Raw genomic sequence first — 17650 nt, 5'->3', positions numbered from 1 at the left:
AGCTGTATCCATATTTGCTTCTTTATTTCATATCTCATATGGGTCTCTGAATACTTTCTGGTTTTTAAATTTAAAATTTTGGTTTGGGCCGTTATTTAGAGAATTTAGAGTTGCAATTCACATTTCTTGTAATAGTTTCTTTTGTAATTTGTTTGGGTTTTTTTTTCCTAAGAAGACTTAAAACTATCAGAAGTATCAATCTTGTTATGGCAGCAAAAATCAAATAGGTAATAGAAACTGCTATTGAAACATTCTAACCTATCTAAACAAGTTGTCCAAATTACTTAGTTTTATTCAGGTTAAAGAAAAATAAAGCCTCTTTCCCAGCAATGACTAGCACCTTCTATAGAGAAAGCTTACTAATGAATACCAAATATTTTAAAGTCTATTATTGACAATCCTAACAACATTTATACAAAACATATTTTAGTCATAAACATTGATACACTGAATGTTTCCCAGGTTAACCAACACCACGTGAGGCCAAGACAAAACGTTTTCTGCCCGTGCTGATGAAATACCAAAGGAATTTTGTTTCCCCTTCTTAAATCAAACACACTGATTCAACAGTTCTACCTAAAAAACCTTGTGAGAAAACATTCCTTTGTTTAAGATTCAAAACCCACAGAGCTTTCAAGAGCAAATAAAGATTGTGCCAGATGCTGTACAAATCACATGTGCACAGTGCAGTGCTGATCCCTGCTCAGCCATACCTCAGTACAAATAAATAATATGTGGAGATGAAGCCTCCAAAGAGTTCCCTAGGAAAACCAGGAAATGCCTGATTTTATATTCCTGATATTTCGAAGCACATCACTTAACTAAAATAAACTCAGACTCGAAAGGAGAACATTTTCTAGCCTTTCTTTCACATCATGAACTAGAAAGGGCAAAATTCCAGTTTTCCATCCCACTGCAAGTCACCTTTAAAAGTGCATGCTTTTCCAAAGCCTCAACTCCTGTTCATTTAATTAAGAATGACAGATGCTCAACATCTGGAGAAAATAAGGTCTGATTTAGTGGCCACATTGCACTGGTGGAAACTTCAGACTGCAGGTTTGGAGTTACAGAAAGTTTGAAGTAGATACTTCAGCCAATTGAGCTTCTGAAAGAAATCATATGAAGTGAAGCCTAAAGGAACAACCTCATGAGAAGAAGCTTTGATTTCACTTAAATTATGTATTTCCATTTATCATAACTGTATTCAACTGGTCAGCCTCATCATTCCTCTGTATCTCCCTGTCTTCTCTGACTGCCTTATGTTGTACTTTTTAGTATAGGGCAGACATATTTAACCTCACTGACCTTTTCCCATTGTTCTTTTGGTGTATCATGCACAGTTCAGGGGCAGAATTAAAAGAAAAAAAAAAAAAAGAAAGAAGGTAAAAAGAAGAAAAACCGAAAGACTAAATTAAATAAAGAGGCATCATGCCAATAAAAAAAGTTTATCACTTTAGATGTGAGCTCAGGAAACACCAAATTCTGTATCATGGACGGTTTATGGCGTGAGGTCATCATGTTACCAGTGTAGGCTTCCTTCCCTTGTCTTCATGGGGACAGCCTCCTGCCACTTTCCTCACACAGAGTGTCAATGCTGTCTTCTCTGGGGATGGACCCTATTACCCACTGTGTTCTCACCTATAAATGGAGTGGTACCGTTTAAGTTTTTCTAGTGAGATTCAGGAAAATCACAGACTCTGAAGATACTGTATGTAATGTACAGTACTGCAGTTGTTGCACCAGTGGTTTGGAACTCAGCTCAGGGCCTAGTGAGCAGAGTGCTGAATAAAATTATTTGCAAATCAGTTTAAAGGCTAAACTAGGGACTTGGTTGCTTGGGTTCCTGCCTTTAAAATTGTCCCTGTGTTACCAATGATATCCTATATTTACTCACCGGAGACGCCTCATTCTAAGGTAAAGACACTGCCGATTTCTCTGCTAGGGCAGCGATTTGTCAGTACGTGTGTATTGGATTCAGGTGGCCAGGTGTTGGCAGCTGGGGGTGGAGGTGGGGTGGGGGGCCTGCAGAGCTGCACCATGCCAGATAGAGTTCCCCACTGCCACCACAGTTGGCCATCTACACCTGACACACATGTACTAGTGCTTTCCACAAGTCAAGTCTGTTTTGCCCATGACAGTATTTAGTAAGTCATCTCCCTGTCTTTTCTTTCAATCCAGGAGCTTTTCCATAATTTTTTCCCTCATCTTGTTGATGAAATGTAGCCAAGGTTCCATGATGCTTCCAGCAGTTACTTGGTTTTAGTCTGCTTTCTATATGGAAAAAAAAAAAACCCCACCCAAAACCCTCACAAAACCCCCAAAAAACAAACCAAATCAAAACCAAAACCAAACAACAACCAAAAAAAAAAAAAAAAAAACCCAACCAAAAAACCCAACCCAACCCCCACAAAAAAACTCATTAGCCATTCTAGCAAACCAGTTCCCAGAAATATGCTGTAGATACATCTTCAGCTTCCATATAGTAAAATACATTGAATAAATATCTCAGAGGACATTTAGGGCCATTATCTACAACAAGTTACTGGCAATAAATTTTGTGGGACTGCCCAGCATTTTCATAAAAGAGAACTAATTTTACTCAGACATTTTTTTTTCATTGTTGTGTAAAACTAAGCCAAAAATAAAGCCTTTTATAAAATACACACATAGCCCATTCTTTCCCCTGGACTATTCTGCCTTACTGTTAAGTTTCTTGTGTGCCTTTTTCCATCTTGGTCTAGAAACAAGATTATGAAAGCAGCACTGGAAAAAATTAATCTTGTATTTCCAGACTAAGTACTAGTCCAAGTCTTGGGACCAGTGATCTGAACCAGTCCTCCTACCAAAAATATATAAGTTTTCCTCTAAAGAGGGAGTCTGGGACCATTATAGGTGCCAGGAAAAATGTTTCATGTGTGTGCCCCCCCCCCGCCTCGGACCTCAGCCCCAAGCTCAACAGTGAGCACAGAGGCTGCAAGGAGGAGACATTAATATACTTCTTTCAACATTATGCCTACAGATAAACCAGCATTCTAGACAAAATGAGGTAAAAATTATCAGTCCAGAGGAAAATGCAACATCTCAGACCTTTTGGAAAAGACCTTATTGCAAAATCAAGAAAAGCATAATTGCCACAGTGTCTGCTGACAGTATTAAGGTCATGGATTTTAAGTGCGATTTCCTTCCACTGCTTGTAATTTCTATTTAGTCTGAGATTTGGGAGGTGGAGTTTTCTGGGTAGCAAACATGGTCCAGTTGTACAATGAGTCATGGGAATGCTACGGAGCTGTGTACCCTTTCTGGGATTATGCATTCTTGTTCATAAAAATGGGAAAATGTGCAGTTATGTATTTTATTTAACATTCTTCCTGTTTATGGCAATGGCAAAGTTTGTTTTTCACAAACCAGGTGATTTAAGAGACAACTTCTCCATTATGACACCATTTAGCTTTTAAATGTTATTCCTATTAAGAAAAGTCTAAGATTCAGGATTTTTTTGATTTCTCAGATTCAGTGAGGACAGAGCACTTTGATACCAGTATTTAAAATGTTACCCTGTTGCTGAAAGACCAGTGACAATTTGTAAGCAGCTAAACAAGAGAACTCGTACTGCTAGACCAGTTCATAATGCTCCTGTTGGATAAGAAAGACCAACACAGAGAAGAAAAATGACTCTTTGGGAAAGCCTAAAACACGATAGGTGTGCCAAAAATCCTTGAAGCTTTCTCTGAACTATTTATGTAGGAAAGCTATTTAACTCAAATTCGATGACTATGAATTAGTTAATTGAGTGGAACCAGGAAGAAAAATAGATTAGATAATTTTGTTTAGGTAAAATTTTCAGCCTGAACAGTGAGGAAGTTGGGAGATTTTTTTGAAGGAAAAAATCCTTAATATCAATAACATTTCTTTCCCATGAAGGCTAGTGTTGGTGCCTTATTTTCAAATTTCAGCTTTCTTCTTACAAGAAGACTAAGTTAATTCCCTCATAATAGAGAGATCCTTGTCCACTATATGCTTTCCACACAAGATCAGCTGTACTTCAACTGTTCATGACATTTTGTTCAACCTGTCCTTGGAAGCTGCCCCAAGAGGGAAATCCCACATCTTCCCTAAGCAATCCATTTAAGGGTATAATCATCTTTACAAATAAAATTCCCCCCCTATAGTTTATATTTTTAGAATTTTAATATTTTTTGTCACTTAAACTAGTTTCCCATGGTCTAACTTGGGGAGGATATGAAGCACAGTTTATTCTTCCCCAAAACTGGGACTCCTGCATGTGTCAGGCTGTTACCCAGAAGACCACTCTTTTCTATATTACTTGAACTCCTGCTTCAATTTTTTCTCAAGGTTGTGGTGGGTTTCTAGTCTTTTAGGGTTTTTTCTGCTTTCTCTCACTTTTTATTCCTGAGAACTGTAAGGGTTAGTTCACAAATGTTCTCCCACAAGCTGCCTTTCTGCAATGAGCTGCTGATAAGTTCTTTGAAGGTAGGGTAGGATCTGCTTGACAGGATGTCACCATACCATTCTTCCAAAAGATGCTTGGGTATATAAAGTCCTTCATCCAGACCAAGTACTTTGTCACACCTCATGTCCCAGCAGACTTCAGCATCAGATCACTCCTTCCAACCTTCCCTTTTGGACTTCAGAGCATACACGCATGACCACACTGCCAGATTTGTAAAACCGCACTAAGCCACTAGCAGAAAGAGCCAGCATTTATCCAGGCCATCATCCTAACAGAAATGGATGTAGCTGCAGTATTGATGCCAGCCAGGTTTGGGATTGTATCAACATAAGCAGAAATGGGATGCATCTGTCACAGACTCTTGCTTGCTGTTTTACTGCTCTCCAGTTTCCATCTCCCTGGTACCACACTGCCTGCCATGTTTATGTGACTCCTTTACATACCAAAGGTTGTTACTTTGGTGTAATTTATATATCATCTGTTTTACAACCTCACAAAGTGCCCCATTAGGTGGGAGTCATGCTGCCTCGCGCTTGGATCATTTCCTGACTCGTGTGTCTGTGTAACATATTCCTTTCCAGCGCCTTGAACTGTGCTTAGCCATCAGAACTGGGCTTGTTCCAGGTCATCTGATGGTACAATCCAGATTTTTTACATAGACAAAGCTCAAATTAGATAAATATTTAAGCAGGAATAGTTTAGCAACCCTTCTTTCTTCATTATAATCACACAAAAACAAGAGCTCTCCCCTTCTTCCCTCCTGCTTAGTTCACTAAAAGCACAGTGCGCTGAAAAGGGCACTGAAAAGCTGCAAAATTTCTTTCTTCTTCTTGATGATACCAGGACACCATGCTAATGTCTGCTATCCGTAAATGGGTTCATGTCCCTGCTGGTTTGTGTGGCTGCACAGTAAAGCATTGTTCCTCCTTCAAAGAGGTGGTGATTTACAGACCCCACCACACTCTCTTTTAAAGCCCTGTTCACACAGGCCGGAACCCAGGTGGGGGTCACTGAAGTCTGGCACGATTGTGTCCATGCAAAGGGCTGGCAGGAGAGAACCCATCACACAAGAAGATTTTCTTTAATGAACTGATCAATTCAAAGTATTTTTACTGCAACTTTTCTGTGCACAAAGACCCTTTGCCCTTTAAATCAGACTATATGATATAAATTGAACATCTCCATTCCCACAATGAGGGTACTCCTTTTTTTTTAAATAAGATCATTTGTAAGAGAATCTTGTTCAGTCATTTATAAATAGTCACCTCTGTAAACCAAGAAATAACCTTGTTTAAAGAAGTACCAACATTGTTGTTTTGTTGTCACCCGCTGGTAATTGAAAATGTGTTTCTGTCAGTTCCTCCTAAGACAGAATGTAATTCTTTGTAAGATCTTGATCTTAAATTGGCAAAAAAAAAAAAAGAAAGTCAGTGATAAAGCAGCCAGAAGTTGCTACTTGTTCTTTGCACTGGTGATATTGCTACTGCCCTTTCTTATAATCTAAGACATTATTCTTACTGGCTCCTGGAAGGCAGCAGTACAGTCCCATTTGTTCTTTGTTTTTTTCTCCTGTATTGGTATTGAACACAGCTTTGTACTGAAATGCAAGAACCTGCATTACAAAACAAACAAACAAACATACAAAACCCCAAACCACCCAAAATCATATGGGACTAAATCTTGAAGCCTTGCCTTAGCTTTTAGCTTTGTCATTACTCATACTAATTTAAAAAGGATTTTACCTAAGTAGATCAGACGAAGAATTAAGAAAAGCTCTGTGATTAAGGCAGGGTTTTATAGTTAGAGTAATAACGAACTCTCTGTTCCTCTGCTTGTACTTCACAGAGTTAATCTGATTTTTCTTTGTCTGGTTTTGTGGAATAAAATAATAAGTGTATTCCTCACACTGTCTGATTAATATACTGTCTTGAGAAAACAAACAGGCCTGTAAAAGGAGAACTAGAGATGAGATGAGTCATGGCAGCACTGAGAAATAGAGCTTTGTAGCTGCTGGACTTGAGACACATCATGCCTCATGAGACAGAGGGAAGGTGGCATGGTAGGCATGGCCATTTGCATTCAGTCATACCCCTACGCCCCTGGTGGACGACTATTAACCAGCTCAGGTCACAGTAGAGAAGATGGATTATTCTTAGAACAAACCAATAGATCTCAAACACCTATATAACACCTTCTAAAAATAGAAGTTCCTCCCTCTGGTGTAAATACGTAACTTTTTCTGCAGGTCCATTTCTTTTGGCTTACAGATAACATCTAACAGACAGCCATACAGTTCAATACAAAATAACTGAGAGAAGGGAATCATCATTAAACTACATCACTTAGAGAAGCTGAAATATTCAGCACTAAAAATTCATTCCAAAAGGGATGATTTTGCTGGACAGTTTGTGGTATGTGGAACATTAGCCAAGTTATGAATTCTTGGCCAGTAACATCATGTTTTAGGTTTGGTTTTTGTCTGTATGACCATCACCTCCACCTTTGTTTGCTCCCACTCCCCTTCACTCCTGGCACACACTTTCTAATTTTTTTCAGGATCCTTCAATCTTAACTAAATGTTTTCCTCACTGGTAGTGCAGGTTGGTGAGTCACTCTCAGAATACTTCAAGTCTCTTGGAAAGTTTAGCTGTTATGTGATATCGGCTGACTTGGAGGCATGGTTTGCTATCTCTCTGAAGAGTATCATGCAAGCAATAAAAGTTTCTCCATACCTCTACTGGCATATCTCACTTGCGTGAAAAGGCTACCTCTGGGTCATGGGGGTAATGCAATTCATTCACTATCGCCCATTCCTGCCTGGTCCTCTCTCTGCTGGGAGTGTAAAAAGGCTAAATACAATACGAAGGAAGATTTTTGATGTGGACACACTTCCTTTATGCTCTAGACTAGAACCAGTGGTTCATACCCATTAGGCCAGCAAAAGAAAGCAATCAGATGGCAATGATTTTCAATCACTACTGCTTCAGGGTTAGATTCAAACAAGTGACCTGGAGGTGAAATGTTCCACATCCTATTACTGATCCTCTAAATTATTCTTCCCCCATAGATGAGATTTGACACACATAAAAAAGTAGCTTTGTGAGGAATTGCAAGAGAAAAACTGAGACAGTAGTTCATAATAGATGTGGATTTTGTTAGCGCTTTATGCCTAGGCAATATTGTTATGGTGCAATCATAGGGCAGAATTATTGATTGTATCTAGTGGCTCGTAACTGAGTAACCACACAGAGCATACCCAGTTTATGAACTAATTCAACTGCTTTACAGTTTATGGCAATTTATTTTTCTTTATATGAAGAGGCAGCCTACTAGAATTTCTATCTTTTGGAACTATTTTAAAATAAGGAATACATAAAAAAAATCTGCTTCCTCAAATCAGAATGTTTTCCTAATCTTTTTCTGCCCTTATCCATTTCCTCCAATAACTTATGGATAGCTAGAAACATTTTTCAGAAGATTTGCCTCTGGGGTACAACCAAATCTGAAGGGAAGAAAAAGTGCTGTATCTCATGGAGGATTTCATAGGAGAAAAAGCATGTAAGAAAATGAAATTCCAAAATAAATCCTGCTATGTCAAATACTTTGGTGGACTGTGTTTAGTAAAAGAGGTAGGAAAAAAAACCAACTTCACTTACATGGTGTCCTTTGCACACTAGGCAATTACCTGCCTTACTGGAAAGGAATATGAACATTAAATGTGAGATCTGTGACAAAACTAACACCTCAGAGGACCTACACATTTCTTCCTCTTCCCTTTCAATCTGCCTTTCAGATGCTACGAGACATTTAGTACCTCATTCCAGGGCTTGGCCCCTCCAACCCAGCAGCATCAAGTCATGCACATGAACACACACACCAGAGATGCCACCGGTACAACACCATGACAGACTGATCTGGCTTCAAACAGGAGTCAACAGCTTTGTGTTGATCCTGGCTTGAAATAGTTTGAATCTCTGAAGGTCTGAGTGAAGCCACTTTTTGCAGATTTGTGGGGGTTTTATGCTCATTTAACATTTAGACAGAAGTTTTATTTAGTGCAGCTTTTTGTTTTCAGGGAGTGGGCGATCACAAGACAAAGAAGGGAAGATCTGTAAAGGGCTTTTTCTCTACAATTCCCACCTCTGGCAAATAGCTCAGTGCAGCAAAGAGAAGGCACGCAGCGGAGCTGGAGGAGCAAAAGTGCTCTGCTCTAAAAATATGTGACAGTGAGTGATGCAAAAGGAGGTAGGCAGGGAAGTGAGTGCTGGTAACACTTTCGAGGATCAATTAAGTGCTTGCCTTTTTGCTATCACTTGAACTGTGTTGCCACTCTTACAGGACTTTAGACAGCTGTTTGCTGAAGCACTTATAAAATCCAGCAGCTCCTCTTTGCAGGGATGCATGAAAAATAGCAAATAGGAGAAAAATAAATTGCTTATTCCACATAAGAATGTCTGGCTGAGCCTGACATGAAATAAAACTTCCTTAGCACAATGCAGGATTGGTAGTGCACTGAGAAGCCAGATGAACTGCTAATATTTAGATACAGACTGGCTTTGAGGTGTATTGGGGCCCCAGTTATACAATTAAGTCAGAGGGAGCAGAATTCTTCACAATATTAACCAGCTCATATATATATTAAAGTTTGCCCTCTAAGATTTAGCTATGATGGGATAAATCATTTATCTCTTTACTAATTACAGAAGGAACCTGGACACCTAACTCTGAATAGACAACCAATTTTTTGTCAGTTTAATTAGTGGAAGTGGAACTAACCTATAGTATCTTTCATTTAACCAGTAACCTAATAAAACTTATTTTATAGAATTGAATTTAAAGAGCAGAGGAGAAGAATTTTGCCAGTAACATTTGAAAATAGATGGAGAGTTAGCAAGACAGAGACAAAAAACGTGGTTCCCAACTGAACGTGATCTGGGAGAGAAGGCTCACATTCAACGGCAGTCAGATCATATTTAGGGGAGGTGGGTTTGGGTGGGAGAGGGAACCAGATTTTAAGTCTTACTCCATATGTGATTGAATGTGTGTCAGGAAAAAAAAAAAACAACCCTACCATTTTGACTGTGTTATTTGCAATATCATTATTTAAGAGCCAGCATGAAGGCTTTGAGGGAAAGGAAGATGTTAGCATAGAGCTTAAAGAGCTGAAGTTGTTGCTGTGGACAGGAGATACTTTACCCTATGTGGCTGTACTCTCCAGCTGATTGAGTAAGGCACTGGGAGCCTTTTTTTAAGCCCAGCTGGTAAAGATTTATGAAACTACATCTAGGACAGGTTCACAGTAAGGAGTTTACATCTCTCATCTCTAAACTAAGATAAAAACTGGCATAAACATACCAGTGTCTGTCACACTATTGCTGCCACTAGTTGTCCTCCTGGTAGTACAGGTCCTACAGTGTTATTCAGCATCACTGTTTATCAAGAATCAAATTAGGATGATTAAAGAATAGGAAAAAAAATGGATGAAAAGCACTGTTTCATGCACTCTGTCACTCAGGGGATAAAAATACCTAAATGTCCAGAAGGCAGCTATAGTGTACCGTTGTTTTAATTGATAGACATATCAGAAAACGCTCATTTACTTAGCAGGGTAAGTGTTTCAAACTCAGAAGTAGAGTGTGTCTTGGGGTGACAGTGTGGAGAATGAAACGTATAAGGAAGAGCCACAGGAAGGTAGACTGAGAATAAGAAAGCAGGTTAAGCTTTTGCAAACCAGAAACGCTGCTGGCTGCAAAACACCATTGCTTTGAAACAACACTACACAGTGATGGCCGTTTTCTGGAGGCTCAGGCTTCACTTATGACAGCAGGCAGGAGGGGAAATGCACAAACAGAAAGCCACCTGTGATGTGCTGGGGACGAGGCACGACTTAGATGTTGTGCTTTCAACTCTATTCCTGCTGAGGCGTTTTGCAGAGTTGGACTGGGAGATTTTACTAACCAGTTTCAAGTAGATCTGTTTTCCCTCCGTACTGCAGTCTGATAGTGACCTTGGCACTTCTGTGCCTGGCCAGACAGGTTTTGTGGAGGCGGAAAGAGACAAGTTTGACAACTTTCAGGCTTCGTTCGGTTCAAAGATTAAACTACGTGCAAATCTACAGACTGTGGCTGAACCTGCCCCTGTGTGTGTGTGCTGGCATTGCTGTTGCTAGTCAGTCAGCTTCAGAACAGTCTATTCATATTTCCTTGAAAAATCTGCTCAAGAAACACCATACAGAAAGAGGAGAAAGACACATATTTGAAGTAAAATCTAATTTCCTCTGCACTGGGTCACTATATGGCCAGCAGTCTCCCTTTTAGGTCAGTCTTGGACAGTGTCACACCATTTATTTAAGTGCCTAAGAGCGAATTGATGAAATATGCAGAAGTAGGAAGATTAAAGAGTATGTTAAAGATGTTATACATCATGTGCTTGCCATTGACAGCTTTAATTTTCATGTCTGCGAATTCTGTGATCTTATTCACGGTAACCAGCATGCAGATATATGAAGAGGAACTAATGTATGTTTATTTCCAACTGATGTACTATAGCTGAATTAATATAAGTTAACACCAAAAATCATCCCATTAGAACATCAAATCACACTCAAGAGGAAGCACAGACTAGTTGTGTGCAATCCTATATAAAGGCTTTGTTAGCCCCATTGTTCATAGTCAGAAACTGGGAGGAGGTGGGAGCTGTCTGCTGGAATACAAGCGATGTGAGCAACCGAGGGGAATTTTTCAAGGCCAGCAGTTGAGATGTACTACACGATCGTATCTTTGCTTAATTCTGGCTCACAGAGCTAGTACAATATTTGCCAAGATCATGAAGTGCACAGAACTTAACAGCTCAGAAGTCCCTAAGTCCAGCCTCTCCCCTCCTCTGCCATGTTCCCTGCTGAGAAAAGAAAAATATTGGAAGGTTTTGAGAGGCTCCCCAGATTGACGTCTGCTGTTCGATACCCACCTAATGAGCTGCTTAACAACTGTTACCAAAATTAATGAGTCAAGTCACAGTTGTAATTACCATATTGCAGATCACAGTATTGTATTAGATTACCATGGACTTCTATTTAGGAATATTTACACCATGACGACTGTTTAAAATGTGCACCAATGTTTCAGCAGATTGCATTGCCTCATAGCCTATATTTATTAGGCTAGGCAGGAGTTATAGGGGTCTTATCGGGAATTCTTTTGTTCCACCTCATGGGGATCAATGAAGAGCCAGTCTTAATGTAAGTATATCCAGGTATTGAAAAATGCACAAATGTCAAAAAAGCCTTAATCATGTCTGTAAGCATGCACACCAAAGGAACACAGTGATGAAAACCATAATCTGGGACCAGAAGCAAATGCTTCGCTATCAAGATATATTAGTGTAACTGGGCATAAATTACTCTGATTTAACTCCTACTTTAAGAGATAAGTTTAACACTCAGGGTACAAGGCTCCAGGATTTTAGGATAGCTGAGCGTCATTTCCTTATTTAGAGCTAAGCTTTCTTCTGTGTATAAAGAGGTAAGAAACAAAGTTCTACAGAACAACTTCCTACACACTATCTTGAAAATATGGTAATTTTACCTTCCTCCTATTCTGCTCTCTCTGGTAACGAACACATCTTCTGCGCTTCATGAAAGCAGATGATGTGGAAATATTTGAGGATTTTCTGCACTTGGGTTCAGCTTTTATTTGTTTATGACTAATAATGTTTCAGTAGACAGTGACACATATATATCTGTGCATGTGTGCGTGTGTGTGTACACACAAGAGACCTGAAAAAGTGCAGCAAAGGCAGCTGTTCAAGGGCTGCTGCTGTCCCCCAGAGCCAAATACCTCATCAGGAAGGCACTGCCTGGAGCCTCTCCTGCATCTGCCCACTCCCATTCACCTTTCTGTGGTGCCCAGCACCTCACCACGCTGGTGGAAGAGTGCTCTGCCATGCTTCCCCCTGCTCCCATGCAGGTCACCAGGAAGCTACCAAAACTGAGAGGCGCATACCTTGTGTGATGCATAGCTTAGAGAAACTTGCAATGGCTGAACATTTGGAGTACTTCTCTTTGATTCTTGCAAGGGCAGCTTCAAGAACGGTTTGTCTCACTTTCCCCATTTCCTTCTCCAAAGAGAGCCTGCTAGCACAGACAAATGAGGCAAGTCAATAACATCCACCCGGCCAGGATATATTGAGCCAATTCAAGGGTAGGTGGATAGCAGCTGTGGTCCTGCCTGTGAAATACTATAGTTGTTGCCATTGTGCAGTGAGTCATCAAGCCCCGTTTATTTACACTTTCATATAAGTGCTGGCAAATGCTGATTTATGTGCTGAAAGCTGGGAAATGGGGTATGGGCATCTTAAGGAAAGAAACACATACACATGCATGCACAGACCAGCAACCTGTCTTCAGATCAACCAGGAGAATTTTAAGCCACACAAACCAGAAACAGATTGACCTTTTATTACTTTTGAATTGAGGACAGATTTTCCCTTTAAAGGCTCAATTATATTGCTGGGCTTGTTTGCTTTTTATGATTTCAGAAGATGCCATGGTAACTTGGGCAATGAATCTGAGCTTAGGCTGCTTCATCTGCTGAATTTCAAGCTCTGAATTGTAGTTTGCAATTTTAATCAATTTTGTATCTGCAAAATTACTCTATTGTGTTTACTCTTAAAGAACATTTACGACAGACAAGTTATAAGGACTGATATTTGAGAGCTTGGCTCAGATTCTTTCTTGATTTTGCCCATTGAAGAACATGGAGATATTCTGGGAAGTATCAGGTTCCTGGCCTTTTTGGAGAGCTTGATAGATTAGTATTCTACAAAATTCAGCTATAAAGACCTGTTCCTCATTTATTAAGCGTTCTTGAGTGAGATATAATTTTTTGATTTTTCTATGAGAAATATAATTATTTGGACAACTAGATGGACACTTTTATTCATTTTTGTTTCTACTTGCAGAACTGCTTGTTTTAGCTGCCTAGTGCTTTAATAATCTATTGACCTGCTCAGGAAAGAGGCATCTTGGTGCCACTTGGTGTGTTTATTGGAAGGTTCTCAGACAGACGCTTTATGTGGGGCAGTGCTATGGTGCAGCTATCTGTGCACAATGGAATCGGTGTTTACTACTTTCTGTGTATTCTAGAAATGTAGAAAAGTATGAGTAAATATTATGTATCCAAGTCTGTATTTGAAATCATGACTGTGAAGGTAATAAGATTTTCCTAACTGAGGAGCTTTCAGAGCACCAATTAACATACAGACCCTTTGACTGCTGGGTGGGCAAAACCAGATTTCATAGCATCACAGACTGGTTTAGGTTGGAAGGGACCTCAATGTCCATCTAGTTCTAAGCCTCTGCTGGAGACAGGGACACCCTCCACCAGACCAAGTCGCTCAAAGCCCCATCCCATCTGGCCTTGTACACTGCCAGGGAGGGGCAGCCAGAGCTTCTCTGGGAAACCTGTGCCAGGGCCCCACCAGCCTCTCAGAGCAAAGAATTTCCTCCTAATATCTAATTGAAATCTCCACTCCTTCATCTCAAAGCCATTAATTTATTTCAAAGTATTACGTGGTAGATCCCTATGAAGGGAAGATGGGAGGGAGCAAAGATGTATGTAATCCTCCAGTCAATGTGTATCATAGGACCCTTTTCACCAGTTTCACCATCACAGTACAGAAAAGGGGGGGTGGGGAGGGATATCATTATTGTATCAGGATCTGAATCTGTTGATTGAGTCAGAGAAATCTCTGGTGTTTTCCTATGTGACAGCAAGTGCACAATGAGATTTTGGAAACTGAAGTGGCAGATGCCCTAAAATGTATTGTCTGTGCAGATTCTGCAAGGCTGCCTCTCTGCTTTAGGACTGTTTTAAAAAATCACCCCATTTTTTCTTATTTAGGAAGAAAAGGTTAACAATTATCTGACCAGTCATTCTGTGTCACTGAGTACAAGCAAATCTGGCATGTGAATCCTTATCCTTAATTTTATTTTTAGGCACCTAATTTGTTTTCCCATTTGATGATATCTTCAGCTGAAATCGTAGACTGCTGATCTCTTGTTTTTTTCTCCTGCAGTGAATGTAATTGGACACTCTTAACCATAGCACAACTGTTCTAAATGACACAGAAAGTAAACGAAGGCTGCCAGATTAAAGAGAAGTCTCTCAATAGATTTGTGATTAACTTGCAACTATAATAAGAAATTACATGAAAATAGAAATGAGTCGGAAAGGTTAACCAGCTAAGACAGGAAATTATTTCAACAGCAGGGGGAAAAAAAGAAAGGAAAGATAGTCTCTTTTCAGATACACTTCTGACATCAGCTGTTTCTCAAGAGCAATAGACTGGAGCTAAAAAGAAGAGGCCTGTGGGGCTAAAAAATACAGTTCAGATTAGAGATCGGGATTTGAGTTCTGGTTCTCATCACTAACTTGCCTCCTAGCTCTGAGCAAGTGAAATGTCTCAATTTTCTTCCTCTCTTTTCAAGCAATAAACTCATTAAGAGTTTGTGTAATGCTTAATGCCAGGTTTGCCCGCCTGGAAGCTATACATATAACTGGACAACAGATAAAGTTTTCCATTCTCACACATCTCAGCCTTGTATTCACTTTGACAGTGATTTCTCAGTATGGCAAAATATACCAGGGATGAACTCTATGTCCAGTTGTTATGAAGACAAAGCTATATGTGAGTCTTTTAAATTAAGAGTAGAACATATGCCCAGAGATAGCTAAGAGTAATTCAAGGTTTCAGCATGGAGGAGAGATGATAAATTAAATAAATCATTTTTTGAACATCAGAACTAATGAACCAAGTATTTCTTGGGTAGATCATCTGTTATTCTAATGAAAGGTCAGATTATTGGTCTTTCCACTGGTAAAGGGAGCAAGAAGGGGTCTCTCTCAATTTTCACAAAATATGTAGAAATAAACTAATTTCTTTATGTATGTTTTTTGTTGAATTTGTTTGAAAGGTGCTGATAGACTCAAGAGTTATCTGGAAACAACTTCCTTTGAGACAATAGACTCAACCAGGGTGCTTGTATAAAGCTTCTTTCTTGGGAAGTCAAGCTAAAAAAATAACCCTCACTGACTTACCCTCTTGGTGGATAAAAAGCATGTTAGCGAGCATGTAAACAAACTGAACACACACAAGTCTACAGTGCCTTATGGATTACACTTGTGTCTTCAGTCTTCCGCACTCCCTACTTACCCACTGATCTAGATCACGGGATCCTGAAGGCCGGTATTACCAGTAAAGACTGAGGTGAAGGCAGCTTTGAAGCAGCCGTCATTAGACTTCAAAACAGATGCTCTAAACAGCTTTCCCCAACCAGATGAATTCTTATCTACGGATCATAGTCTGTAGGTTCAGGCAGATCTTTCTCTGCGTGCTAAACATTGATCACCTCAAGCTATCACTGCTACAAGAAATGTGACAAGGAAGCCAAACAAGAGAAGCTTCTGAAGTATCTGAGTGTGCTACCTAGACCATACAATTGTACCCTGAATTCTGCATTTGGCTTCAGACCATTCAATTCATCTGCTAGAGCAGCTTTCATTCTCCAGAGCTGTCTAGCAAACACCTTCGGTAAGCATGGTAGGTATGCAAGAGAAATAACACAAGTTTAAAGGAACTGAAATAAAATCTTATTAATTTAGAGCGACAGTCAGGGATATAGTATACATGTACCATGCTGGGAAGTGAATAACATCCCCAGTATGAACCAGTGTCCTTCTATGGAACTCTGAATCTGCAGTAAGACCTCAGCTGAATGGACGATAAGAAGTCAGCTAAACATCAAGATTTTAAGACAGTGCAAGATGGAATATGTTTTAAAAGTAAGAGTAACTGGAAACCCCTGATTTTGCTTTTACAAGCCACATCACTCCTAACTCAGGTCAGATTAGCACGTTGATGCAAGGGCAAATACAATCGTTTGAAATATTTCAAAGCTTCCAGAGTTTCTTGTGGTCCCCCAGTCATTTTCCCACTGTTCACAGGCATCCCGTGCCTGTAGACGTCTCAAATGTTGCTCCTCAGAGACACTTGGCTGGCTCTTGGCTAGAGCATCTCTGCATTGCTAATGAGCAGACTTCCTCCCATACAAGGCGCTGTGCTCTCATCTGATCCTATTTCCTACCATCCGTCCATTCAATCATATCCCGCTTTGAACTTTTGCCCTTTTTAACTCTCTGTTCAGGCTTACAATCCTTAGACATAAAAATACATAGATACAGTTACGTTTATCTGCCACAGCCAGAGCAGCCTCAGGGATAGTGATTTAATGGCTCCTGTTCTGAGGATAAAGTTGTTTATAAATATGGATGTAACAGGGCATACCAGTGGGAGGCAACTACATGTTATCCCCAGGTGTCTCTCTAGGAGATCCAATTCATTTAGTAAAGCATCCTTCTAAATGCATACACACACATAAACACACTCACACACACACACACAGAGCAGCTGTTTAGATGGGCACAAATCATGGATCCTCTGCACTGATATGAAAAGTTGTGAGAAGGGTGTAAAGGTCATAGATCCTGTCTATAGTGCTACGGTCTATAGTGCTATGTTCCTTCCATATGAGTATAAATAAACACAGAGATAGGAGCATTTTCTCCCAAAAGCTTATTCCTTGTGAAATGGGGAGCCTGCATCTTCGGAAGAGACCCACCTGGAGGGAGCTGCTTCCTCCATTCAATTCTCAGAGGTTTGCTGCAGGACCTGGAGGAACAGGACACCCTGGAAGCTCAGCCAGGCAAACCACGCAGTCCAGTACACAAAACCAACAGCAATGACAAGAGGACTGTTTCTCAGATACATTTTTTCCCTTCTTTCTTCTCTGAGACTGCAGTTAGTCTCTTCTGCTAATGCTACTGTGTTTCTCTAGGCTGCATGTCAGACCTGGGAATGCTGCTTTGCTCTTAATCCATAAGACAGTGGGCAAAGTTCACTCTGGTTGCTCCAGAGGGGGTCTGGTGGAGTTGCAGACAGCAGGAGCAGCAATCGCTGCCCAACACTCACCTTAGCCTGCAACTCTTGCTTAAGTGGAATACGTTGGTGGTGTGCTATAGGGTCTTGTATTCTAGTATATAGTTGTGATGCCACCAAGCAGTCAAATTAAGCAAACATTAATATAAAAACTATATCTTCAAAGATAATCAATGGATAAGAAAC

This window comes from Gallinula chloropus (genome assembly GCF_964237585.1).
Source record: "Gallinula chloropus genome assembly, chromosome: 3".
NCBI classification, from domain to species: Eukaryota; Metazoa; Chordata; class Aves; order Gruiformes; family Rallidae; genus Gallinula; species Gallinula chloropus.
This window is presented reverse-complemented; position numbering follows the sequence as displayed.